At 38.5% G+C, this 27,728-nt stretch overlaps 1 protein-coding gene across 10 annotated transcripts in view; it reads right to left on the bottom strand.

The window, feature by feature from the left end:
* The window catches only part of LOC105494095 (FTO alpha-ketoglutarate dependent dioxygenase), a 445,404-nt gene that overhangs the window by 352,562 nt on the left and 65,114 nt on the right, over positions 1 to 27,728 (bottom strand). Inside the window, exon 1 of one of the 10 annotated variants that reach the window (XM_071084541.1) lies at positions 18,147 to 18,160. The exons of the other annotated variants lie outside the window; for them this stretch is intronic. The gene's annotated coding sequence lies outside the window, so the exon portion shown is untranslated. Of the gene's footprint in view, positions 1 to 18,146; positions 18,161 to 27,728 lie in introns of those variants that run through there. 10 annotated transcript variants of the gene reach the window in all.

The following is a 27,728-nucleotide window of genomic DNA, read 5'->3' as shown; positions in this document are numbered from 1 at the left end:
TCCTGTCTTCTAGCATCTATTGTTGCTAATCTTTTGTAGGTAATCGACATTTTTTTGTTTTGTATCTCAAAAATGTTTTTTCCCTTAAATTCTATAGTGTCAATATGATGGTACTACTCAACCTATCTAAACTCATCATTCTTTAAATAGGAAAATTCTCAATTCTTGGCTCTTTACATTTTGCTTCTTGACCAGGTACAGTGGCTTATGCCTGTAATCCCAACACTTGTGGGAGGCTGAGACCTCAGGTGGATGGCTTGAGCCTAGGAGTTTGAGACCAGCCTGGGCAACATCGCGAGAATCTAATCTACACACACACACACACACACACACACACACACACACACACACACACACACACACTTGTATTAGTGCGGTCTGGTGTCATGTACCTGTAGTCCCAGCTACTCAGGAGGCTGAGGCAGGAAGATCAGTTGATGCCAAAAGTTCAAGGCTGTCTTCTCTTTTTTTCCAGAACTCATATTAGACATATGTTGGAACTCTTCCACCTATCCTTTAAATCTCCTAAATGCCTTTTTAAAAATCTTTGGTCTCTTTATGATACATTCTGAGTGAATTCCTTAGTATTCTCTTCTAATTCATCAATTCTCTTTTTAATTGTGTGAGGTCTAAAGTTCATCCCCTCTATTAAGTTTATTATTTTTATGACCATCTTTTTCATTTCCAAAATTTGTAACTGGTTCTTTTTCATGTCGTTATTCCTATTCATTTCTGCGTACCTTGGGAGTATTTTTAAACATCATTTTTTTATCAGTGTAATGCCTTTATTTCTCACCTTGAGTATTCTGAACATGCTTCTTTTAATTTTTGACTGACTTTTCTGTAAAAATTCATCTCGTCTGGGATAAATTTTTGTTCTCATTGTTAATTTTGTTAGCTATCTTTCTTGGTATTTATTTTCTTCCAGTATTTTGGTATTGCATTTTGAAGGCTAATTCCAAGCGAAAAGCTTTTCTTCTTTGCTTCTCTCACTCCCGTTTCTCTCCACCTGTGCTCACCTATCCCTCCATAGTGTTCCTGCAGCTGTCTCCACCAGGATCCCTGTGCTACTGTCCAGGACCAAACCTCATAATGGTAACATGGAACACCACATTTTCTCCTCATTGTCTCCCCACAATCAGTCACCCTGAGTCAGTTCCTATTCTTGAAATTGAATCTATCTCCTCCTGCCCCTCAAGACCCACAGCTCCATATAAACTGGAGCCTCCAAGTGGAGTCTTTACTTAGTTTCCTTTTATAGGATGGACAACTTCATCCCTGCCCCTGGCTTCAAGCAGTGAGCTTAGTTACGGTCCCATTTCAAGCGGTAAACTTTCAATCCCTAGTACGCTATGGGAGCTAAATCTAGCTTTCTGTTTCTGCACCCAGAGCCTCTGTGGCACCATCACTTCAATCCAGCTTACTAGCCCTTTATGTTTAGTTAGCTTTCAGGTCTACAACACTATCTCGTCTATAAGCCCAGCTACAACTTTTTTCTTTCCTTTAATTCTTTTAATGCATTATATCTGCCATTCCTATGAATTTAGAGCAGAAGGTATGTACAAACTGTCAGCTTACTGTACCATCTTGACAAGAAGGCACAGATGACTTTTTTTGTTGTTTTTTTGTTTTTTTTTTTTTTGAGACCGAGTCTCTCTCTGTCGCCCAGGCTGGAGTGCAGTGGCGCAATCTCGGCCCACTGCAAGCTCCACCTCCCGGGTTCACCCCATTCTCCTGCCTCAGCCTCCCGAGTAGCTGGGACTACAGGCACCCGCTACCGCGCCCGGCTAATTTTTTGTATTTTTAGTAGAGATGGGGTTTCACCGTGTTAGCCAAGATGGTCTCGGTCTCCTGATCTCATGATCCACCCACCTCAGCCTCCCAAAGTGCTGGGATAACAGGCGTGAGCCACCGCGCCCGGCCCACAGATGACTTCTTTAGGATAAAAAGTCTTAGCAGGAGATTCACTATAGGTTAAAACGTATGCACTATTAAGTCTTCTGATTCACATTGTGAAATTACCCTCCAGAAAAATGCTATGGTACATGTCCATCAACAAATAATACCCAGTTCTTCACATACTCAAACATTCGCTATCATCAAACTTTTAAATCTTTGGCAAGTTCATAAATGGAAAAACAAGTTTGCTTACTCTAATTTACATTTATTTCATTGTTAGTTAGGGTGAGTAACTTTTAATAGGTTTGTGACTTTGCAGTAGCTCTTTTGTGAAATGCCTGTTCATGCCTTTTGCTTATCGTTTCCTAGGGTATTTTTCTTTTACTGTTCTGAATCTAAGAATCTATACTTTATTTGCATATAAAGACAATGAATCTGGGTTTTGTCCCATTTGATTAGTTAGAATTTTTTTTATTTCTCATTTTATTATGAGCACTTTTGTTTTTGTCGTTGTTTTTGTTTTGAGACGGAGTCTCGCTCAGTCGCCCAGGCTGGAGTGCAGGGGCGCGATCTCGGCTCACTGCAAGCTCCACCTCCCGCGTTCACGCCATTCTATTATGAGCACCTTTCTAACAAACTACTTAGTCCCTAGCAGAGTTCACTTCTCTTGATTCAAGCTGTAATATTATATTTTCCAGCACTTTTAAAATGTTCTCCCTAAGACAGCACCTTTCACTATAACTCATAGTTTTCCAAATATTCTACGAAGTTAGCTATAGCATTCCTTAATCTCACCAATTTCTCTTCCAAGGGAATTTTTTTTTAATAAATAAAAACAACAAGTACAAAATAATGTACTTCAGTTCTTCAGATAATTTGAATATCAAATTCTATTTTTCTCACAAACTTGGTCTTAAGTTCTTACCTACAATCGTCAATTTTAAGAACATAGTCCATGTTTCAAAAGGGAAAAGGTCTCCTGAAGAGAAAAATGTATATGATGAGAAGCAAAAAAGAAATAAAGGTTAGGGAGTGATTGTGGAAATAAATAAAACTGTGGGGAAGAGTGGTTTATCATATTCTGAAAAATATATTAATATCAAAGACATAAGTAAAAACAAAATGAAATGCTGGATCCTTTACTAAGGGCCAAAGACTCAGATGGAACAATTCTAACTTCTTCTGACCCTGTTCAAACTTCTTTTGATTCCATTAGCTGTAACTCACTTGCAAACTATTAATATAACGTCTTTGAGCCAGCTCCAAGTAAATTCTACTGAAAACAAAGATAACAACTTACCCAAGATTCTTCCTCACAATCAAATACTGTCCATAATTTTGTAAGTGAATACATGACCAAAGAAAATACCATTCCAAACCATAAAAGAAAGATAAAAGAACTAATTAAAACTCCTTACTTGCCATTCTACCTACATCCTAGCTCCAAGGACCTAATGATACACCCCCTGACATTTCCAAGAGGAGAAACTCCTCCACTAGGCCACACCTGTTCAGATGAAAAAGCCAAATTCTCTCAATCATATTGCAGGATATTTTCTACCTTGAAATCTTACACTTTGGTAGTCTTCTCAAGGTTCAGAGGATAGAGCTCCATGAGATTTCACCACGTGTTCTGCCTGACTTAGTGTTAGTATGATCAGACTTAGCACTTCCCTGCCAAGCATCCAACTGTAAATAATAACACTTGAGATCAGCAGGATTTCTGGGGTTTTTTTTTGTTTTTTTTTTTTTTGTAATTTTACAAAGCTTTAGCCATTAAGCCATGGGATCAAACAACCTGCCATGGGAAAGCAAATGCACATGGTGTTGCAGTAAAGTCACTATAAGTGACCTCAGTGACTGTCCATTTAATAATCCTTTGCCCTCTACTGTCGCTGTCTGGCTTTCGACTGTTTCCAAAGCACAGGCTGTATAATCAGACATTAAATACTTCCCCCTGCGTAGCCACGGTTGAATTATACAAGATATGACATGTTACTTTAACAACAACAAAAATCCCTTAGCTACTGACAGAGCTATATCGACTATCAGTTTTGCCTAATAGTGATGAAAACTGAAAGAAAAATACCTAAAAGAATAACTTCTTTCATAACTACTTTAGAGGTTTATAATACAAAATAGGCATTTCTCTTCGTTTCCATTTATCCATTCTCAAGATTCCGGAAAGTCAGTACACACGCTTTATTATCATGCTTTCCTGATTGAACTGTTGCATAAAACTCTATAACTTCATCAGCATTGTATTTAATCTCATTTCAATATGTGCATTTTATGTTCTCAAGTTACCTCTTGCAATTATATCACTAATGAAAAATCACCATTGCTGGATTGTCTTATAAAAAGTAAACAGTCATTGTAATAAAGTTATTCTTCTGCATATATTCCAAGACTTGCAACCTAACCTGACCATCATATATGTAATTTCATCATGCTGTAAGATATAAAACTTCAATCTGAGACATAATAACGAAGGACCAGGCTCTCCACTGAGTTATTTGGATTTTAACTGCAGGTGCATAGGTATCTCTTTAAGTAGCCTACAACCACCTACAACCACAAAGAAAAAAGGTGGGAGAATATAACCTAAAGTAATGATGAAGAGCACCAGCTCCAGAACCAGAGCTTATCCTGCCTCTGCTACTTAAGGTTACGGTGTGACCTTCAGCAAGTTAGTTAACCTCTGTGTGCCTGAGATTCCCTATCTGCAACCTTTCTTTCCCCACCAAACTTCCTAAAGAGCAATCTAAGATAAATGCCTAGAATTCCTACTGTTTCTTTTGGCCCTGACCCCTATAAGGATCTGGCTTCTACCACCACCATTCTGCTGAAACTATTCTTCCCAAGGCCAATGGCCAGCTCATACTTGCTAAAACCCAGAACTCTTGGTCATTAGGGAAACACCAGGCACAGTCACTTGCATCTCTTTCTCAAAATCCTCATTTCCCTTGGTTTCTATGGCATCCTCTCCCTTTTATTCCTATAACCTAAGCTCCCTTCTTCTCTATCTCTGTTTCAAGTCTTTCTTCCTCTGCCCTTAATAGCAGACACTATCTGCATCCTTTCTTTTTCTACTAAACTTCCTAAAGAGCAATTTAAGATAAATGTCCAGAATTCCGAAGATCATCAGATAAATCCCACTCTTCTAACTCTACAAAACATTCTTCCTCTAGGCAATCTCATATTCTCAAAATGAGTTCATTACGGATAACTCTGAAGTCCTCATCTCTATTCCAAACCTATATTTGAAACTGTCTTCAGGATATTACAATATGAAAGTCCTCACCTGCCAGCACCTAAAATTCAATAAGACCAAAATCAAAGTCAATATTTTTCTTTCCTGACTGTCTTAAATCTGTTTCTCCTATTTTTTTCTTTTCTTTTTTTTTTTTTTTTTTTTTTTTTTTTTTGCCTTATTTTGGTTTTGTTTTCTTTGAGAGATGGTGGTCTCACTCTGTTGCCCAAGCTGGTCTCAAACTCCTAGGCTCAAGCAATGCTCCTGCCTCGGGTTCCCAAAGTGCTGGGATTACAGGTGTGAGCCAACATGCCCACCCTGTTTCTCCTGATTTTAATCTTAAATTAATGTCATCACTAGTCAGTCACAAAAGGACAAATACTGTATGATTCTACTTATATGCGTTATGTTACCTAAAATAGTTGAATTTGTAGAGACAGAAAATTGAATGGTGGTTGCCAGGGGCAGGGGGAAGGTAGAAACAAGGAGTTATTGTTTAATTGGTACAGTTTCAGTATGGGCTGCTGAAAAAGTTTTGAAGATGGATAGTAGTGATAGTTCCACAATAACGAGGATGTACTTAATACCACTTGTTAAATGGTTGAAAAAATGGCTAAGGACTAAAATTATAGATTTTATCCTATGTGTATTTTACCACAATTAAAAATATATATAGTAATATATATGTATATATTACAAAATGTATGTGTATTCATATATACAAAATACAAAATATGTGTATATATAACTATACATACACAAATATATTATGTATTTGTATATATACAAAATATATGTACATATAATTCGTGTTATAATGTGTGTATATACATGTATGTATATTATATATATAATTCATGTACATATACACATATATAATTTGTATGGAACATACATACATATACATATACATATATACATATACCCACATACATATATATAATTTGTATAAAACATACATACATATACATGTATATGTACATGTTCCAGACACTATAGACAATTTATGTGAAAGTCAAAAAAACCAAAATAAAAAACCATGTAGAATTTGAAGAAATCAAAAAATTCAGAAAGGCTGGGGGAAAAAAATCAAAACATTCATATGCAATTGATACTATTTCTAAACTACATATGATCTTAAGTGTCTGAGGCTACATATTATTCTCCAAATAGAGCAACCATACATGATTTTTTGGCATCATGAAATTAGAACAGAAAAGAATGTTAACAATTGCCTAATCTGAAATGAGAGTATTCTCTAGCCTCAAAGTTAGGAAACTTTCATCAAATTCCAAGAGAACTGTCAAGTTTTTCTAGGCTGAGAATGCAGAGGAATCTTACTCACATTAAGTCTAAACCACAAAGAGACTTACAGCTCCATGACAGCTTTCTGCAAAGACAAGCAGTACTTGTTGCTTTTGGAGAACAACCTAGCTCATAAGGAGGAAAAAACTGCTCTTTGCCTATATTCTCTGAATATTTTGCAGATCTGAGCTCATGTTGCAGTTCATTAGAGCTCTGTTATTACATTAGACACAAGGTTATGCCAATGGTTCCATTTCCAGGGTATCTCTCTCATCCATAAAATTCAATCCAGGCTGAAAAATCTGGCACATGAAGTCCTTGCTGGAGAGAATATCTTCATGTTTAGCATATGTAGATGAGCATATACAGATAGATAATAACTATAAGTAATAATGAATAATTTTAAGGTGCATGACTATAACAGAATTTAAGAAAGCTTTCATCACTTTGCAATATATTTCAGCTTTACAAATGTCCTAGAGTCTTAAACTAAAATATTTCATTTCCAAAATGAAATTTGGCACTTGGTTAATTTATTCAAACACCTGGTTCCTATTACTTACACAATATGTCTGAATGGGAAAATACAGTGTATTTACACACTTACTGATAGAGGACAGAGTATGTACAAGTAAGAGACACATAACAAAGGTCTCCTTACTCCCGCTGAGGTAACTACCCCCATGATACTAAAGAAACAAGTAGAAGGAAAAATCAGTGAAGAACAAATGCCAGTACTAAATATTTTCCAAAAAGCTAGGAGATAATGGAGATAGAGGTTGGGCATGAAAAAGGTCTTTTTTTTTTTTTTTTTTTTTTTTTTTTGAGACAGAGTCTTGCTCTGTTGCTCAGGCTGGAGTGCAGTGGCCTGATCTCAGCTCACTGCAATTTCTAACTCCGGGGTTCAAGCGATTCTCCTGCCTCAGCCTCCCTAGTAGATGGGATTACAGGCGCCCACCACCATGCCCAGCTAATTTTTGTATTTTTAGTAGAGACGGAGTTTTACCATGTTGACCAGGCTGGTGTCGAACTCCTGACGTCAAGTGATCCGCCCGCCTCAGCCTCCTCAAGTGCTGGGATTACAGGCATGAGCCACCCCACCCGGCCAAATAAGGTCAATTCTGTATCAAAAGCAGAACAGCATATAGCCAAAGAGGTGGGGAGAAAAATGTTAAGAGTAGAGAAAGAATAAAGACAAAAGAGAAAGAATTCACAAACTTTAGTTAAGGTTTCAGTCTGAAGAAGATGCACCAGATTATAATTTCCTAAACTCAGGAATCTCTACTTTTTTCCTCCTAATTCAGGGCACATAGTCTACAAATGTTAACAGCACATCGCTTGATGGGACAGACAAGCCCATTTTGCTTTTCCTTGTTGATCTTCAACACCAGTCCTGCTACTCTAAACAAAACCACGGCATTTCTGAATACCCACAACATATGGTTAAGAAGGAAGGAGACTTGAGCAGGACAGGAAAATAGGGTCAATCCTGGAAGTAGCCAATCATGCAGAATCAGCATAACACATATCTGGGTTTACTCTTCCATAAACCAGGAGCAATGAATAATTCAGTGTCTTTGACTCGTCGGAACCTCCATCACTCACTATGGAATCCACGCTCATTTGCTTTCTTTCTCATATATTTATTGGCTTGATTTAACTATAATGTCATTTGGCCCACCTAGTCTACTAGAGACATGCTACACAGTCTAAGATGAAAGATGTTTATATGATTAGTTAGATATACCAGACTTACAGATGAGATTTCAACATTAAGGCCTCAAATGTAATCTGCTGAAACTGTGTGAGTCGGCGTAAAATGAACAATCAGGCTTCTCCTAATGACGATTCCTTTGAAACCTAATACAAAATAAATTTTTTTTTAATTTTTGTTTTTGAATTTTAGTTGGCCAATTTAACTTCGGCCAACAGGGATATCTATACTTAACGCTTAAAATCAGGAAAATCCTTAGTATCCTGATCTGCAAAATGAGTGGTAGCAAGGGACCTCTGTCTAGGGTGCCTTCTAGGGTGGTGTTAGGACTACCGAAATCAAAGTAAGTTGGCCAATATTGGCTGCATTTTCCATTAAGAAGAACCTATTATCCTGCCTTCCCACTTCCAAGAACATCAGAGCCATTTTCACCGGACTCTTTCCCTTTGGCCCATAAGGTGATAGATAGCGCTACTCCCACCAAGACATACAAGTTGTAAAGCAAATGCTGCTGCCCTAGAAATTGAAGGTGTATGCTCTCTTTACAAGGATGGTGTTTCTTTTTTTTTTTTTCTTGAGAGGGAGTCTCGCTCTGTCGCCCAGGCTGGAGTGCAGTAGAGCGATCTTGGCTCGCTGCAAGCTCCGCCTCCTGGGTTCAAGCGATTTTCCTGCCTCAGCCTCCCGAGTAGCTGGGACTACAGGCGCCCGCCACCACACCCAGCTAATTTTTTGTATTTTTAGTAGAGATGGGATTTCACCGTGTTAGGCAGGATAGTCTCGATCTCCTGACCTCGTGATCTGCCCTCCTCGGCCTCCCAAAGTGCTGGAAATACAGGTGTGAGCCACCACACCCGGCCCAAGGATGGTGTTTCTAAGGAACCAATGTTCAAGTCATACTCAGCCTCTCTCCCATTTTATGTCCAAACAGTAGATCAGGAATAACCAGCTTAAAGTTAATGGCTTCAGGGTACCAGCTATGAGCATTTCAGTTTGCTTTTATGTTCTCCCACTCCATTTCTGACTGTTACCTATTAAAACTTCAGAGTAACAGAGACTATCCAAGTGCATCATGAATTCACAGCAGTTACAAAGAATCTAGAATAATAATTCAGACATTCTAAATGAATAACTGATGTTAGTGTTTCTTTTTAAAAAGGACATTATCTCATAAAGTAGATTTGAGATCATCTCTTCTGAATCCTATTTCATTCAAGAGCCAGTTTTGAAGTTTTTTATTTTATTTTCATTATGTTCTGATCTGCCAAAAGATACAGTGTGTGTTGCCATTTTGCATTGAATCCATGCTGTCAAAAATGCCTGGAACTGTAGAACCATCGTAGCGTACCACCATGAGCAGCACACACAATTCACTTTCTCCTCTCCTAGTATTCCTCACAGCTCAAAAAGAGTTGTTTTCTCACTTATGGCCTATAATCTCATATTCCAACAAATGCTTTTAAAGAAAGTTCATCATAAAAAAAGAATGTGTGTGTTTGCATGGGGTAGGGGCAGTGTATCAACTTTCTCATGCAACCCTCTGAAACCACTCAACAGTTTGCTCTATGCCAAAATACATTCCAAATCCATCCACTTTTCCCATCTCCACTGCTACCCTCTTGGGGCAAGCCACCACCATCTCTCGCCTACCACACTCCAAGAGCCTCCTCCTGGTCTCCCTCTTGTCCCCTGCCTATAGTCTATCCTCTACAGCAGTCAGAGCAACCTCCTTTAAAAAGTAGGTGAAATCATGTCATTCCCTTGCTTAAAAACTTTTACCTTCTTAATGAGCTCCCACTTTGCATAAAATAAAATCCACACTCTTTATCATGACTATCTTTCTTTTTTTTTTTTTCTTTGAGATGGAGTCTCACTCTGTCGTCAGGCTGGAGTGCAGTGGCGCGATCTCGGCTAACTGCAACCTCCGTCTCCCGAGTTCAAGCAATTCTCCTGTCTCAGCCTCCCTAGTAGCTGGGACTACTAGCACGTGTCACCACACGCAGCTAATTTTTGTATTTTTAGTAGAGACAGGGTTTCACCATGTTGGCCAGGACAGTATTGATCTCTTGACCTCGTGATCCACCTGCCTCATCTTTCCAAAGTGATGGGATTATAGGCATGAGCCACCGCACCCAGCCGACTATCTTTCTTAATCGTAGCAAGTCTCTCCCTCAAATCTCTCTCTCCACCATTCTCAAATCATGTAGGCCTTCTTTCTGTTCTTCAAATGATGTTTCCTCTCCCAGCTTTGCACAACTTTCTCTTTCTCATCGATTCATTCCCCAAATAGCCCAATCCCCGCCATCCTATCAAAAACAGCACTCTCACCCTAGTTGCTATCACATATTCTGTTTCTTTATTTGCACTTAATTTTTGTCTCTCTCCCACTAGCATGTAAGCTCCATGAAAGCAGAGACTAAGTATACTTTCCTTTCTTCTTTCATTCAGTAATTATTTTATGTCTACTTCATGTAAGGCATTGTTCAAGTTACTGGGAATAAGCAGTGAACCAAGGAGGCAAAAAAAAATCCCTCTTCATATGCACTGGCACTCTGCCTTGTTCCTCACTGACTCCACAGACAGTGATGTGAGCCTTAGGTTTTACTGTGCTTCAGTATTTTTAAAACCTTTTCATAAAATATTTTCATAAAATCAACCAAGTTACTAATGAATAAAATCTACTGAGGCTGGTCACACAGATATATTATTAATATATAATGATAATGTCAAAAAGCTTAGCTCTAACTATTAGAGCTGAGTGAGGTCCAAATGCTACTTACTATTTGCCACTCCTCTAAGAAAAAAACTTGTTTCCCAATTCTAACCTCTTTTACAGTTTGTCATAAATCACAACCCCTCCCCACTTTTCCCCACTCTGCACCCCCACACACACTAGACCACCTTGGCAGAGGTAATGAACTGAGTTTGCTGACACACTGAAACGGCTTTGATGTATATGAACATATCTGTAATATCTGTAATTCTAACTCCAAATATAGTCCAATTTTTTTCTTCAGTTTGGTTTTATTTTTTCACATAAGAACATCATTTATCTATGCAATGACTGGTAATGAAACCTACTTGGCAATTACCTGTTAGATTTGTCACACTCAATTTAGCACTTCAGCAATTATAATACATAAAGCCCAAATGTGAAATCACTTAAACCTAGTCTCTCTTTCGCTGGTAGGATGCCCCAAGTCCTACCCAGAGGAGCCTCTCCCTGCCAACACCTTGACAGCTTGCCTATTTTCAGGTGTGCTGAGCTATGCCTGGCTATCTTTCTCCCAAGTCAGGGAGAAGGAATCCTGGAAAACCACAAATCCATCTCTCTTGTTCCACAGAAAAAGTATTTACTCTTGAAAGTCACCATGTAACCATACATACTCAATTTATATGCTGAATCTGGTTGACGAGCTAACCCACATGAGAAGACACAAGGAGAGCCAAATGGGAGTATTATTACTGGTTTAGGTTATTTATTTGATGTTTAGCTTTCATTTGTCTACATGATTTCAAGGAGTTTTCACAGTGGAAATGTACAGACAGCAAGTATACTTTGCAGAGCCCCTTGGAAGAGAACAATGTGCTGAAAAGTACATAGAATCTTTAAGGATAAGAAAGATGCTATGAATATAGAATATCAAGTCCGGGTTTTAACATGAAACCCTCGTCCTCAACACTCACCCATAAAGCAGGGGTATCTAGCTAGATTTGGCTGCTCATTGCAAGTGACTGTAGAGTTACTGTTTTTCAATACAGTTTCCAAGGGACCACCTCAGCCCTGGTTTAGAATCTCCAAAAGTAGGGTCTGTATTGTTTCTAAAGCCACTGAGGTGAGGTGATGATCAACCAGGTTTAGAAACCACTGATCTACAGGATCTAACACCTGAACTTAAATGTCATCAGAAATTAGGCAGTTAAATGGGCAAAGCAGGAAGGTAAAAGACACAGGAAATAATGGAGCATGCATTCAAATTAATTCTTTTTTTTTTTTTTTTTCAAGACGAAGTCTTACTCTGTCACCCAGGCTGGAGTGCAGTGGCACGATCTCAGTTCACTGCAACCTCTACCTTTCGGGTTCAAGTGATTATCCTGTCTCAGCCTCCCGAGTAGCTAGGATTATAGGTACGTGCCACTCCCCCTGGCTAATTTTTTTTTTTTTTGACACGGAGTCTTGCTTTGTTGCCCAGGCTGGAGTGCAGTGGCACGATCTCCGTTCACTGCAACCTCTACCTTTCGGGTTCAAGTGATTATCCTGTCTCAGCCTCCCGAGTAGCTAGGATTATAGGTACGTGCCACTACGCCTGGCTAATTTTTTTTTTTTTTTTTTTTTTGAGATGGAGTCTTGCTTTGTTGCCCAGGCTGGAGTGCAGTGGTGCAATCTCAGCTCACTGCAAGCTCCACCTCCCGGGTACTACAGGTGCCCGGCACCACGCCCGGCTAATTTTTTGTATTTTTAGTAGAGACGGGGTTTCACCGTGTTAGCCAGGATGGTCTGCATCTCCTGACCTCGTGATCTGCCCACCTCGGCCTCCCAAAGTGCTGGGATTACAGGTGGGAGCCACCACGCCCGGCCTGTATTTTTTTTTTTTTTTTTTAGTAGAGACAGGGTTTCACCAAGTTGGCCAGGTTGGTCTCGAACTCCTGACCTCGTGATCCACCCACCTCAGCCTCCCAAAGTGCTGGGATTACAGGAGTGAGTCACCACACCCAGCAGTCAAATTAAATTTTTAAAAAATACAGTGAGCCCAATTTAGTCTGCTGCTCTTGATTCTGTTATTTTGGTATTTAGACCATAACTCCTTGAAGCTGAGCACCATATCTCATTCGTACCTGTGCCTGGGATAGTGCCTGATACATAGTAGGTTCAATCGATGTTTGTTAAATTACTGACAAAGATTTCTGTAAAAAAAATTCCAATTCTTCTGACATTATTAGAACTGCCACTCATTCAACCAAAATGTATTATACACCTACTACACACAAGGTTCTAAGGATACTGAGGGTGACTAAGACAGACAAGATTCCCGTTTTTATGGTGTTTACATTTTGGGAGAATGGAGGAAGAAACAGGAATAAACATTCATACATAAATAAGCCCATTTCAGACAGTGATGAATCTCATTCAGCATTAAAATGGCTGCACTTTGTGTCGAAGGTTTAATGAATTTCAGACACAGAAGTCAGTGGAAGTTATTGGCTTCTGAGGAGCTGCAGAATACTCGCCTGATTTGTACAGCCTGAGCTCTGCCACTATACCAGTCGAATGACCTTGGACAAACCACTTAATCAATCTGGAGGAATTAAATTAAATGATCTCTAAGACTTTCTAGCCCTGAGATTGTATATTCTATTAGGAAAGATGCATTAGCAAAATTTCACACACCAAGATGGTCATGTCCGATCTAGAGTACCCAAACACTTTGAGGAGCCATTCCTCAATAATTGGCTCTTGACATTTACACATTATTATAAACTGAAAAAATTTCCAAGCGTTCCATGAGTCCACCTCTACAGTTTACCTAAGGCAAAAACCACAGGCTCAGATATTTATTGCCACAGTGGGCAACTGGCATGCCTAGACTAGGCTATGAAGCTGGCACTGCCACAGGTTCCAGGGAAAAGGAAATCAAATCTCGAATTTAAAGTGATTATGGAAACAAGAAATTAGTTACATTCTCTCATTCAATAAACATTATTAAAAGACTGCAGAAAGCCAAAACAAAACAAGAACACAAGGTCTTCCTACGAGGACCTTGGTTGGTGTGGATTCTGAATTAAGCTGGGTTTCAGAGGCTTCATGAACCCCATGAAATTAATACAAAGTTCTGGGTATATGGGCACTTGTCTAGGGGGAGGGTTCCATAACTTTCATCAGATTCTCAAAAAGGTCAAACTGGAGATATCACTACATAAGACACTTTAGACAAGCTCTCTCTTTAATTGTCATATGAATCCCCATTACATAAACAAAGAAACTGAGGTGTAGAGAAGTTCACGTGCCGAAACACAGCCAAGAACTAGCACAGCAGAAATCTGAACCCTGATGTGCCAGTCTCCAAAACCGATATTTTTTCCTCTGTGCTATGCTTGCTTATGAAAAAACAAACAAACAGGGCTGTTAAAAAGAATGCATCAGTGAAGCCCCCACAGACCAAGCACCATAATTATGTTAGTGACAAAAGCAAATTCAAGCCTATTATTTTCTAGAGGCTGCAGGAGCCAACATTTTAATTTTTCAACTTCTGCCTCCACCAACTAGAACAAGATGATAGAAGAAGTACAAGAGCCCAAACTAGGGTCGATGACTTTAGGGATCCTGTCCGTTCAGAAGTCAAAGCATAGGAACCTCCTCAGGCAGCCCAAGCCCAAGGGCACCACCCTACACATCTCCAAGGCAGGAATCAGGTCACTTTTCTTCCACCATTGAAGGTGGTGGATGTGCCATATCTCACTTTCCTAACTTGCCTGTGGGTCTAACTCTTGTCTCTGACCTTTCATAGTCACACAAATGGCTGTTTACATTTCATGAGTCATGTCACATTTACATAAAAAGGCAACCTGAAAATCCATCTGCTATAAACGACAGAATCTGAAATAAAGATCCACTTATGTATTGTGGCATAACAGAAAGAACATGGTCTTTGTAATCAGCATTCAGTCCAAATACCAAGGACTACCAGCATTTAGTAGCTGCGTAGCCTTGGGTAAGTTACTTTACCTCTCTGAACCCTAATTACTCAATTTGAAAAACAGGGATAATTATATCTTAGATTTTAATAATCAGCAAAGATTTGGTGAATGCCTACTATGTGCTAAGCACTGTTCTAAGCTCTAGGGGCACAGTTGGGAATGTGACAGATAAGATTCTTTCCCTCATAAAGCTTATATTCCTGGTAGAAGAGACAGAAAAATAGCCAAATAAATAAGCTATAAAATATGCAATGATTTTAATAACATTACATTAAAATAGTAATATTTAACAGTTCTTGACTATGTACAATGTGTCAGAAACCATAAAAGATGCTAAGTACTACCTTATTCAATTCTTACAATGGAAGGATATAATAATATTTCCATTTTATAAAGAAGAAAATGAAAGTCCTGAAAAGTTAAGTAACTTCTCCAAAATCACACAGCCAGTAAATGATAAGGCCATGATTGAAATCCAGACAGTCTAACAGCAGAAACTCACTCTGCACTGCATCAAGTGATTTAATGACAATAAAATCTAGGCTGAGTGCGGTGGCTCAGGGGCTCATGCCTGTAATTCCAGCACTTTGGGAGGCCGAGGCAGGTGAATCACCTGAGGTCAGGAGTTCTAGACCAGCCTGACCAATATGGCGAAACCCCGTCTCTACTGAAAATACAAAAAATTAGCCAGGCATGGTGGTGCATGCCTGTATTCCTAGCCACTTGGGAGGGTGAGGCGGGAGAATTGCTTGAACCCAGGAGGTGGTTACAGTGAGCCCAGATTATGCCACTGCACTCCAGCCTGGGCAACAACAGCAAATCTCCATCTCAAAGAAGAAAGAAAAGAAAAGAAAAGAAAAGAAAAGAAAAGAAAAGAAAAGAAAAGAAAAGAAAAGAAAAGAAAAGAAAACAAAAGAAAAGAAAACAAAAGAAAAGAAAGAGAAAGAGAGAGAGAAAGAGAGAAAGAAAGAGAAAGAAAGAAAGAAAGAAAGAAAGAAAGAAAGAAAGAAAGAAAGAAAGAAAGAAAGAAAGAAAGAAAGAAAGAAAGAAAGAGAAAGAAAGAAAGAAAGAAAGAAAAATCTAGTGATGCAGTGTTGGGACACTGCTGTAGCTCAGCTGGTCAGGGAAGGCACATTGAGTGGGTGTCATTTTAGGCAATACACAAATCACAAGAAGCCAGGCCCAGACTAAAGATCTGGGGAAAGTGTTCCAAGCAGGAAAAACAGCTGGTACAAAGGCCCTAAGGAAGAACCAGTCTGGTGGCTTCCAGGGACAGAAAGCAAGCCAGCGAGTCTGGACCACAGTGGACGAGCAAGGACAGAGTGGCTGGTGAGCTCTCAGAGCTACAGAACCCAGGCTGTTCTGGTCCTGTCAGCCAGAGCAGGAGAAGGATCTCATTCTGGTTGTCATTAAGTCACTGAAGAGTCTTACAGGCAGTGAGGCGACATCATTTGATATATATTTTTAAAATAAATCCAACTTATGTATGGAAAGTGGATTATGAGAGGGAGGAGACTGTTAAAAGTTGAAGTAGGGAGGCCAAATTGGGGGTGCAGAAGTCTGTGCAAGAAATGATGGTGGCTTGGCCTGTAGTAGTAGTGACAGAAGTGGAGAGAACTGTGCAGGTTCAGGATATATCAGAAAGTCACCATGAAGATTAGAGGAGGGTGTCTAAAACACCTACTAGAGCATCTAACACACAGCAGGCATTTACAAGTGCTAGTTACCTTCCATGGCTAGCATTAATTAATAAGAGGTTTGAGATAAAACTATAAATTAATGGATATAATGTACATTATTCAGATGATGGTTACGCTAAAAGCTGACCCAGACTTTACCACTACACAATATATCCATGTAACAGAACTGCACTGGTACCCTTTACATGTATACATTTATATAAATAAACAAACTCTAAATTGTACCCAAAATGACTCTTTGGCATCTCTGCCCCAATTTCTCCAAGGAAGCCCGTAGAAGCTTAGAGTAAATTGGGAGTGCACCAAATTCAAACCACAATAGAGAATTGATCTATTAAAGGAGCTGGACTGTTAAATTAAAACCGTTTCTGTGTGCCAAGCTGAAACACAAAGGGATCACTCTTCTTTAACAATAAAGACCAGTTAAGGGGAGACTCCAGTTACACAATCTCCTCCTCTTCACCGTAAGGCACTTAGATGGAATTTTTTTTTTAATAGAAAAGACAAACTCTTGAGTAAATGTAATAATTGTTTCAATGATGTGCCCCAACCACCCAAGAAGTTAAAAAAAGAAACTGGAAAATTGGGATTCTTCTATTACATGATCAGTTAATTGCTGCCTCAAGTCTAGGCTATATTCACACCAGCAAAGGGATGATGTTATTTGGGAGCTCTGACAGCCATTCAGGAAGCAGAAAGATTGCCTTCCAAACATAAATAAATAAACAAGCAAGCAAACAAACAAATAAAGCAATCAAAGGCTTACAAATGAGGCCAACTGACTCAGAGAATTTTCGCATGTTGCTCAAAATGGGTTCTTTTTTTACAGAAGGCTTTTCTTAATGACCCAAACAGGAGGTCCTATTACCTTCTCAGTCATCTCACAAACAACTGATCTCTGCAGCCCTTGCCATTCATTATTTTTCTAACAGAAACAACAATTCAAAACAAAACAAAACAAAAAAACCCACAATCACATTGAGTTAGGTTAAACATGTATTATCACCAAAGGCAGGTAGGGAAAAAAAAAAAATCTCCCTGTGCTGCTTAAACTCACAAAATCAGGCCCCAGGAATTCTGACCCTGGGCTAACAGCAATCTCAGAACAGGAGAGAAATTTTCTCCTCCAGGTTGCCTCTTATTCCACTCTGAATTTTTAGCTACTCAAATCTTCCTATTTGGTACAGTGCGGAAATTTGGCAAAGGTTCCACAAGAGCAATACTATTTTCGTAACAATACTGTTATTTGCTGTGTGGACATTTCCACTGATGGTTTAAAAGAATGCTGGGTAAAACTGCAGGTGCCTTGTCACTAATCAAGCCAGCGGTACCCAACTAAACTAGTATTCAGTTTTTTTAATATCTATATTTAACTGACAAGTAATACATATTTATGGAGTACAATGTGATGTTTCCGCATTTGTACACATTGTGGAATAATTAAGTCAAGCTAATCAACTTATCCATCACCTCACATACTTTGTGATGAAAGCATTTAAAATCTATCATTTTAGCAATTTTGAAATATACATTATTTTTAACTGTAGTCAGCAGGCTATCATAATAGACCTCAAAAACTTACCAGTCACTGTGTTCTTTACCACGCATTCCATTTAAAAGAGAAAGAAGAGAAAGGAAGTTAGTTTCACTTAAGCATGTCCTCAGTAAGGCAGGAAAAATCATCAATTCTATTAAATCTTGAGCTTTAAGTAGCTATCTTTTTACTATACTGTGTGACAAATTAGGAAACATACATAAAGTACTTCTGATAAATACTAAAGTAAAATGGTCATCTCAAAGAAAAGTACATGTGTGATTTGAGTTCTGGGCTGAATTTGCCCCACAGAACACCATTTTTACTTGAAAAAAATAGCTGACTGATATTTTTCTGGTTAATCAGACTTGAGTATTTGACAGACATTTCTCAGCAATTAACAAAGTGAGCTTGCCACTTCAAGAAAAACAACTGACCATATTTGCTACCAATGATAAACTTCAGATTGTCAAGAAAAATCAGACATTTAGAAAATTTATATTTGCTACCTTGAGCTTGGGGTTTCCCAATACTTAAAGACTTGTACCATAAGATCAGTGGTGATACTGATGAGTGTAACCTTTTTTTACATTATATAATGAAATGCATCAACATTTGGAAGATCTGTATAACTCAGTGACATGATAATTTTCCAAATGATCAAAACGTAATGTTACAAAATCATTTGAATGTAAAAGATGCATTCGAAGTGCAAAAGAGATAAACAGATTTTAATATAACAAAGTAGGAAAAGTTAATTAAGATAGCTTGAGATTCCACCCTGCAAGTAACCTTTAAGAAATTATCACTTGTCTAAAGAAAATGGAATAATATTCAGCCTTACAAAAGGAAATTCTGTCATCTGTGACAGCATGGATGAATCTTGAATCTAGAGGGCATTATGCTAAGTGAAATAAGCCAGGTACAGATCTCCCTAAAATATGCAATCTAAAAAAGTCAAACCCATAGAAGTAGAGAGTAGAACAGTAATTGTCAGAGGTTGGTGGGATAGACCGGAGAAAGGGGAGATGTTAGTCAAAGGGTAAAAAATTCAGTTTGACAGGACACCTAAGTTCTAGTGGTCTGTTGCACAGCATGCTGACTAGTTTACAGTAATGTATATTTCAAATTTGCTAAAATAGTAGATTTTAAGTATTCTCACCACAAAGAAATAATAAGTATGTGTGGCAATAGGTATGTTAATTAGCTTGATTTAATCACGCCACAATGTGTGCATGGAACATCACAACATGCCCCATAAATATAGATAATTATTGTCAATTAAAAACAAAAATGTTTTAAAATAGAAGCTATCACTTGACAAGTTTTGGAATAATATCAAAGAAAAATATCTACATTTAATAGCTGAAGAAGCAATTAAAATACTCCCTTTTTCCATTACTGTCTGTGTGAGGCCAGATTTTGTTCATATAGTTCAACCAAAACAACGTATTACAGCGACTAAACAAAAAAGTGTTAAGAATCAAGCATCAAGCTAGACAGGAAAGAGATCTGCAGAAAAGTAAAACAATGGCACACTTCTTGCTAATTTTTTACAGTGGAAAAGAGTTATTTTTCATAAAAAACATTACATTAACTTGTAATGAAAGGGTGTTGCTATTTTTAAATCAATAAAGGCTTTTTAGTTCCTAGTACAGTAAATATTGATAGGTATAACCCATATAAACAAAAGATTTTTGGGTCCTCAATAATTTTTAGGAGTAAAAAAGGGTCCTGAAGCCAAAAAATTTGTGAACTTCTGGCCTAAAGCAAATACATAATAGCTGCCTTCTCACACACACAAAAAGCAGAAAGAAGCCAAAGAGAATTTCTTTGGGCTTTATTGTGTAATTCGCTTAAGGCCCATGGGCCTTACTAATTTGCATGTCTGATTTACTCAGAATCCTTCTTCCTCCTCCTCGCTGGCAAGAAACCACAGACAAATTCCATTTGCTATTTCACAACCCACACTTCAGCAAACTGCAATGCAGGGGTATGGACATGGAGCTCATTCAGCCTGGCAAACGGGGATAAGGAGCTCAACTCCAGGGTTTTCCTTCCCAGGGCCCTTTTCAAACACTAAATCCACAAAACTCAGCATTAGTTTGCTCAAAGCAAATAGTTAATTTGTCCTTTCAATGGTAATCAAAAGGACAAAATCACACAGCTAGAGTACCGCTTCAGCCCCCAGACTGACCCTCCACCATCCCCTTTTTCCCATGCAAGTAGATGTCTAAACCATGAAAAATCAACAAATCAATCCACAACAAATATTTACATTGTCTACATAAAAAGGAGTGGAAGGTATACAGTCATAAAAAGAAAACTAACAATACAGGTAATAAAATTAAAACGCCTTAGTAAACCATGCTGTAAGTATGAAGAAGGAGAAAAAAACTGTGCCTAAGCGATCAAAGGAATAAATAAATGAGAAAAGAAAACAGACTATTAAAAGCAGGCAAAAGGATAGCAGAGCTGAAAAGGTAGTAAAGGACAAGACACTCAGACATCAGTGATTAGACCTTTTGGCTAAAATTCAGTTCCAGCAGGGGGAAAATGGAAGATAAGGCTGGAATGATAGATTGCACCCTGATTATGGCAGGTCCTGAAAGCCAAGCTAAGGAGTCTGGATTCTATCCTGCATGTAATGAGGAGCCTCAAAAAGCTTTTGAGAAGGACAGGGAGCACAATGGAAGCATGTTTGTTATTTGTTGTTCTGATTTTTAAACACCAATCTACTTATAATATGGTTACAGTGAAAGAAACCAAAGGCCAGATAAAGAGACCACTGCAAAAGCCCAGGCAGAGAGGAGCTGGACCTGAACAAGAAGACAGCAATGGAAATGAATAGGAATCAAGAGTTACAGATAGGTAGGTGGATCTGAAATCTAATATGGTACCAAAACACATGACTAGGAAAGGTGGGGCCATACAAAGAAATAAGGAAGTCAATGTCATTAACACATCTACTGAGGGTCCAATAAGCTAGCTGCTGTGCTGGACAGAAAATGCAATACGAGTCGGAGGTAAAGATATTTTATTTTAAACATGCTGGGGGAAGAGGTAGATAAGGTGGTACTCAGCACCCTTCCAATCTCCTCTTATTGTGCCTTCCTGTAGTGCAGAGGATGAAAGGTAAACACTATATTTCTCAGACCTTTTTGCAGCTAGGAGTTCTGGATGAGAAATAAGTTTCATCAATTTAATGGCGGCATGTGAGAATCAGAAGTCAAAAATAAAATGGAGGCCATCACCTTAACTGTTTCAACTTTTTTCGCAGGCAACATAGTCATGAGGCAGTAACATTCCAGAATCTGGCCATTCACTTTGTAGTTCTCAAATGCCAGTTTTAATGGTGGTACCTTCCTGATCCCAACTACAACTATGGTTGTGTGTTCTTACAAATCAACAGTTCTAGGAATGACTCCTGATTCTTAGCCCTTCCCGAGTGTGATGGATGAGCGGCTACCCTGGCAAGCCAGTCTGTGATATTGTTTCAGAAGCCCATCTCTGGAGGCTCCACCTTCAGCCCATTTCTCTGGTCCTCCTAATGACTTTATATGAACCTATTTTCCTATCTCACATAGTTTCTGTTTCCTAAAACTAAATCCAGCCATATATAAAGGGCTTAAGTAAAAGCAGAATAACCAAGTGAAAATAGTTGATACACAGTTAAAAGAATGGAACTTAAACCTTGGAAACAGGGCCAGGCCAGAAACAGAGCCAGGCCACAGTGTATGAAAATAGGTACTATCTACACAGATGTAGAAGTCTGAGCCCTCCAACTACGTTAATCTATCCTCTGGAATTTCTACAACTCACCTTGGAATCAACAAAGAAAAATCCTCTTAGCTTTTTTAGGTAATTATAGCAACATTTTACATTTACCTGGAGCTTTGAATATAAGCAAAGGTATATTGAGGAGTTATTGTTTCACTGTTACCTGATGTAGGAGACACAAAGGGGTGGGTATTATAATCTCCATTTTAAGAAATAAGAGATTCAAGCACAGAGAAGGCAAACAGTTTGCCTAAGGTCATAGAGGGTAAGTTAGTGGCCCGGCTAAAGTATTTCCTGCTTTAAACCTATTTTCTCCTGTTTGGTCTTCTGTCGGTTAATTCTGACCACGTTCTAAAATAAACGTTAAAATTGTTGCTATAGAAATATTAGGAGCCTAAGAGGGCTTGTAAAAACCACAAAGAATTAAATGGGGCCGAACTTACGACCATGGAAAAAATTAAAATTCCATGTGCAATTTTCTTCTCCGATTTTAACCTAAAATGTGGTGCTTGTGGCAGGCCCACTGTTCCTCTGACACGCTTCCAACACTCACAGTTCTGAGTAACAAGTGTCGTCCAATTATTCCAGCGGCTTTTTATTTATTTTTCTGTCATTCTATGAGTTGGAAAATTAACAGTGTTGTGTTTACAAACCTTCACTAGGTCCTTACATAAAAGCTCAAATATGTTTACGTTATACACAATTCTGGTCTGAAGAAGCTCAAAAGCCAGTTAATATAAACCCATTCTGAACAAAACTGCAAAAACTAGTCCTGTTAGGCAGAGGTTAAGCTTTGACCTTCCCAACTTTCTCCACAGAATGTACAATCCATCACGTACAAAAACACAGTGAAGATGTGAGGCGTTGGTAAGTACCCCTGTTAGTGAGAAATTCTGCTAATTATTACACCAAATAAGCAGAGTTAACAGGCCATGGCCACAAGAGGTGCATGTTTCAGGGCATTAAATAGCTGCCTAGGGTGGAGAGGAATATATTACACTATGCCCTGTACCAATAAAACAATTTCCCTGACACCTAGAAATCCAGTCAGCTGGAGCAAGATAACAAAAGTGTTCTATGGCGAGGCTGTGCGGAGAATGATGCTTCAGCGCCACCTAGCGACTTGCACGTTTCAACTTAGGAGTTCAGAGAAACTGACAGTATCTTCCACCTATGCTTGGAAGCAGGAAAACAGGAGCAGAAGAAATCACATTTTGAGAGCTCCCCAAACTAAATGCTTGCTTTTTTTTAAAGCATACATATATTTTATTCTTTTCTTTTTCCCCCTACCTTGGCCTTTCTAAATAACCACAAAATAGGTATATCTCAATACGAACTCCTCAAAAAAAAAAAAAAAATCAACTAATCAGCTGCTTCCCAGAAATACATTTACTTTACCAATAATCGTCTGACAGAAAGCGCCTTCAAAATTAAACCTTAAGAACATTCCAAGGGAGAAAAGGAGAGAGTAGACAGGTGGTAAATTAGACTGAAAAGAACTAAAGGCTTTGAATCTATAAGACAAACATGAAAAGTAGCAAACTTTATATATTAGCATAATGCTAATGATTTAAAAAGTAGGAACTCTGTACCAAGATTTATATGACAATAAAAGACCATGTAACCTGAGTACTTCCAGTCTACCTTTTGAACCAAAATTACTTTTCCCATGGAGACTGCTTCCAAGCTGATGATTTCTAATGTAGCATCTAATAGACACACTGAATATTCCTCCTGCAGATACAGTTAGTCCCAATTCAACACCAGTGCCAAGGAAATCCATGTCTTCCTCATGCTAATGGTCTAGTGAAAAGAGGTGTGGTATGTATCACTGCAGATACAGTCACGAACAAAGCCAAGTTACCACCTCACGGAGTTTACATTTTAATGGAGGAAGACAGACAAAAAACAAACAAGAAAACAGTGTATCACATGTTGATGATACAGAGAAAAATAAAACAGGATGAAAGAAACAGAGAATGCCAGCAGGCCACGAGGTAGGGAGTGCTATTTTCGGGTAATCAGAGAAAGTCTCCTGAGAATAGGATGTTTAAATAGAGATCTAAAAGAAGCAAGTGAACCAGCCATGCAGATACCTGGGGGAAGAAAGTTCTACAAAAAGAGAGAAGAGAAAATACAAAGCCCCGTGGCAGGAAGCACTTGCCCTATGAGAGGAACAAAATAGGGGCCAGTCCGGATGGGTTAAAGAGAAAGAGAAGAATATTAGAAGAAGAGGTCAGAAACGATTCAGGGAAAAGATCAGAAAGAAAGCCAAAGAAGTTGTTTTTGTTGTAATAGCAGCTTTATTGAGATATCGTTAACATACCACACAAGTTTCCCCTTCAAAAAAGTACACAAGCCAGAAAGTATATTCATAGGGTTACGCAATCGTCACCACTACTTAATTTCAGAACATTTTCACTACCACAAAAGAAACCCTGTATCCATTAGCCGTCACTCCCCATTCCTCTCTCCCCAGCTCCTGGCAATCACTAATCTATTTCCAGTCTCTATGGATTCGTCTATTCTGTACATGGAATCATGTAATATGTGGCCTTTTGTCACTGGCTTCTTTTACAGAGCATATGGCTTCAAAGTTCATCCACTTTATGGCATGGTACCAGTACTTCATTCTTTTTATTGCCAAATAATATTCCATTGTATGGTTATGCCACATTTTAGTTGTACATTCATCATTGATGGGCATTTGGGTTGTTTCCACTTTTGGCTGTCATGAATAATGCTGCTGTGAACATTCATGTACAGATTTTGTGTGGACATACATTTTCATTTCTCTTGGGTAACTAGGAGTGGAATTGCCGGATTATATGGTAACTCTATCTACGTACAACATTTTGAGGAAACATAAAAGAGTTTGAACAGAAAAGAGAAATGATCTTTTGTTTTGTTTTGTTTTGAAGACTAAACTTTGGTTGCTATGTAGAGAAAGACAAGGAAAGAAGCAAGGAGACTAGATAGGAAGAAATTGCAATGATCCAGGAGAGTGATGCTAGTGGCTTGGAGAAGGATGGCAGAAGGAGAGGTTGTAAGAAGTGGCTGAATATATTCTGAAGACAGATGTAACAGAATTTGCTGATGGGTGAAAGTGGAATGAGAAAGATGGAGTCAAGGATGTTTCCAGAATTTTTGGTCTGAACAACTGGAAGGATGACGATGTCCTGTACTGAGATGGAGATGACTGTAGGAGTAACAATAAATATTAGTTCCCTCTCTATTCCCCTCCTTCTCTGGAGGTTCCCCACATTCTACCTTCAGAGATGCTTGAAATGTTTAATCATCACAAGCAGTTGCTGTATTTCTTAATTGCCAATCCCTTTCAAGAAAGCCTCTATCATAGCCCCAACCTTTAGCAGAGTCCCTTTAGAGCTATCCTGGACCGTTTGCTTTTGTAATTAACAAATCAAATTCCAATTGGCAGGACAACAGCAAAGTGTATAAGAGAGCAAAAAAGAGAAGAACAAAAATCCATCACGATAAGTGGTTTTTCAAACAACAGCTCGCAAACACCTATTCAGAAATGCCTTGAGTTAGGAGAATAGAAGAATTTAAGAAATCTATCATCCAAGAAGCCAAAAATGACTCAGAAGGAAGACCAAAGCCTAGCCTTGAAACATGGTAACTGAAAAAATAGGGCACTTTTCTTCTCTGCCACTGGCATCCACCAGACCAAGCACCTGGGTTATTCAATGCAGTGTCATTCATGTTCTTGGATATCACAGCAGTAAATATTTTATTAGAAAATAAAAGCAAAAAGAAAAGGGAATCTAAAGGGGAAATTTTCTGAGCTCAAAATGTAAAATGTATTTAGTTACCTGCAACATACACCTTTTCAAAGCAATCAAAATGTGTCTGCATACAATAGGAATTGACAAGACTATTTTAAGACCTCTGTAAGCCATGATCCTGCTACTTTTGAAGGCCTAACCCAACAACAAAACAAACATATTAAATTGTATCCATATTTCGCATTAAAAGGTTTCTCTGCAATACAAACTAATTTGAGAAGATTTTTCATTTGAATTTATTTGGCCTTGAGAAACTCAATTATGACTGACTATAATTTCTCAGCAATCACTGGAGAGTACTTGGGAATTCTTGGAAATTCCAAACTCCAACTTACAAAATCTTTTCAAATATAGTAGAGAAGGCAAGGAAAGAAGCAAAGAGGCTAGGTAGGAAGAAATTACATTTTTTTGCATATAAAATGTAACAACTTTGGAAGCTGATATAAGGCTCCATTTTATAAGCATTTAGCTAAACATTTATTCATCTCAATTCTGCAATTTTATGTTTGGAGCTTGGAGTCCATACATTTTTTTCAAGTCTCATACATTTTTAGAGGCCCCTGAAAAACTCTGTGGCTGAGATGAGTGGCAGCTGTTTTCCTCCTCTTCCTGCTGAGTTCTGGCCAATGGAATGTAAATAGAAGTGATGAGTGCCACTTCCAGGTCTGGCCCATAAAAAACCCCTAAACACATTTCTGCAGCTCTCTTCCCCTTCTTGCTGGCTGGAATAGAGATAACCTAAGGTGACCTTAGAAGCCATGTGTGGAAGATGGCAGAGCCTCCTTCAGCTTAGATCCCTAAATGAATACAGAGAGGAAAATGTCCTACCACCCTGTTTACCTACTCATTACTGTTACATAAACAAGAAATGTATTTTATTATGTTTAAGCCATTATAGACTATTTTGATATGATTTTTGCAGCAAAAATCATATCAAGTTAGGGTAGGTTGCAGCAGTAACCTACCCTAACTAATATAAACCCACAGGGCTAGACACAATGCCTGTAGTGTCTCATAGATAAATGGTCCTGATTAATAATTTCGACTTTCATCTCTTTTATTTATGCAATTACTAAACACTAATAAAAACGATATCTAACACTTGTATCGCAGTTGCGATGTACTAAGTTCTGTTCTAAATATTTTACATGAATTAACTTATTTGATCTTCATAACAATGCTCAGTGGTGGTTACCATAATTATTCCCACTTGAGAGATTATGAAACTGAGATACAGAGAAATTAAGTACCCCGCCCAAAGTTAAACAATGAGTAAGTGACAGAGCTAGTACTCAAGCCCAAGTAATACGGCTCTGGCAGCCATGCTTTCAATCAGTATGCTATAAATGCGGAGAAACAAGGTGAAAACTTGAATTCCAAGGTAGCTTCATTTTCATCTCCTCTCTCACCCAGAAGAAGGAAAGATAAATGGACATAATAGAATATTCAATACCACTTCTGCATGTTTGTCACAGATATGTTTATTATTAGCCTTAAAGAGAACTTCAGCTAACTCAAGACAGTTCTGATTTACTCTGAATCCTGACTTTCAGAAGGTGCCCACCACATATGTGAGTAGATGAGTCCAAAAGTCAATGGAATTATATACTCGCTTTCATGAAAATGCAAATGTCTCTGAAAGCAGCTAATAAGTAAATCTGTACTTTTCCAAAGAAGCAAGGATTAACTTCATTGTGGGTTAAATTAGCTGAACATCAGAAAAGGACATCCAAAATAAACAGTCATGGACTGGTGGTAGCCAGGGGTGATGTGACCAAACGCACACTTGAGGAGGAATTCCAAGGGTGGTTGTGAACATTTTTCTGATTCAAAGTAAACAAAAAAACAAGGCAAGTTTTGACATGGACAAGACACTTGAGATCATAAAAAGCAGCAGCCTCACCAGCAGGCCACAAATCTAGATTAAATGCATATTTCAGATGACTCATAAACCACCCCCAAAATGACTGTGCTCATAAGCTAAACAGAGGCCATTTCTCCACTTACAAAGCCGCCTATCCATCCCACCAAGGTCCTGCCACAC

This window comes from Macaca nemestrina, chromosome 18 (genome assembly GCF_043159975.1).
Source record: "Macaca nemestrina isolate mMacNem1 chromosome 18, mMacNem.hap1, whole genome shotgun sequence".
Lineage (NCBI taxonomy): Eukaryota > Metazoa > Chordata > Mammalia > Primates > Cercopithecidae > Macaca > Macaca nemestrina.
Note: the sequence above shows the minus strand (reverse complement) of the source record. Positions and strands in the feature narration are given on the sequence as shown.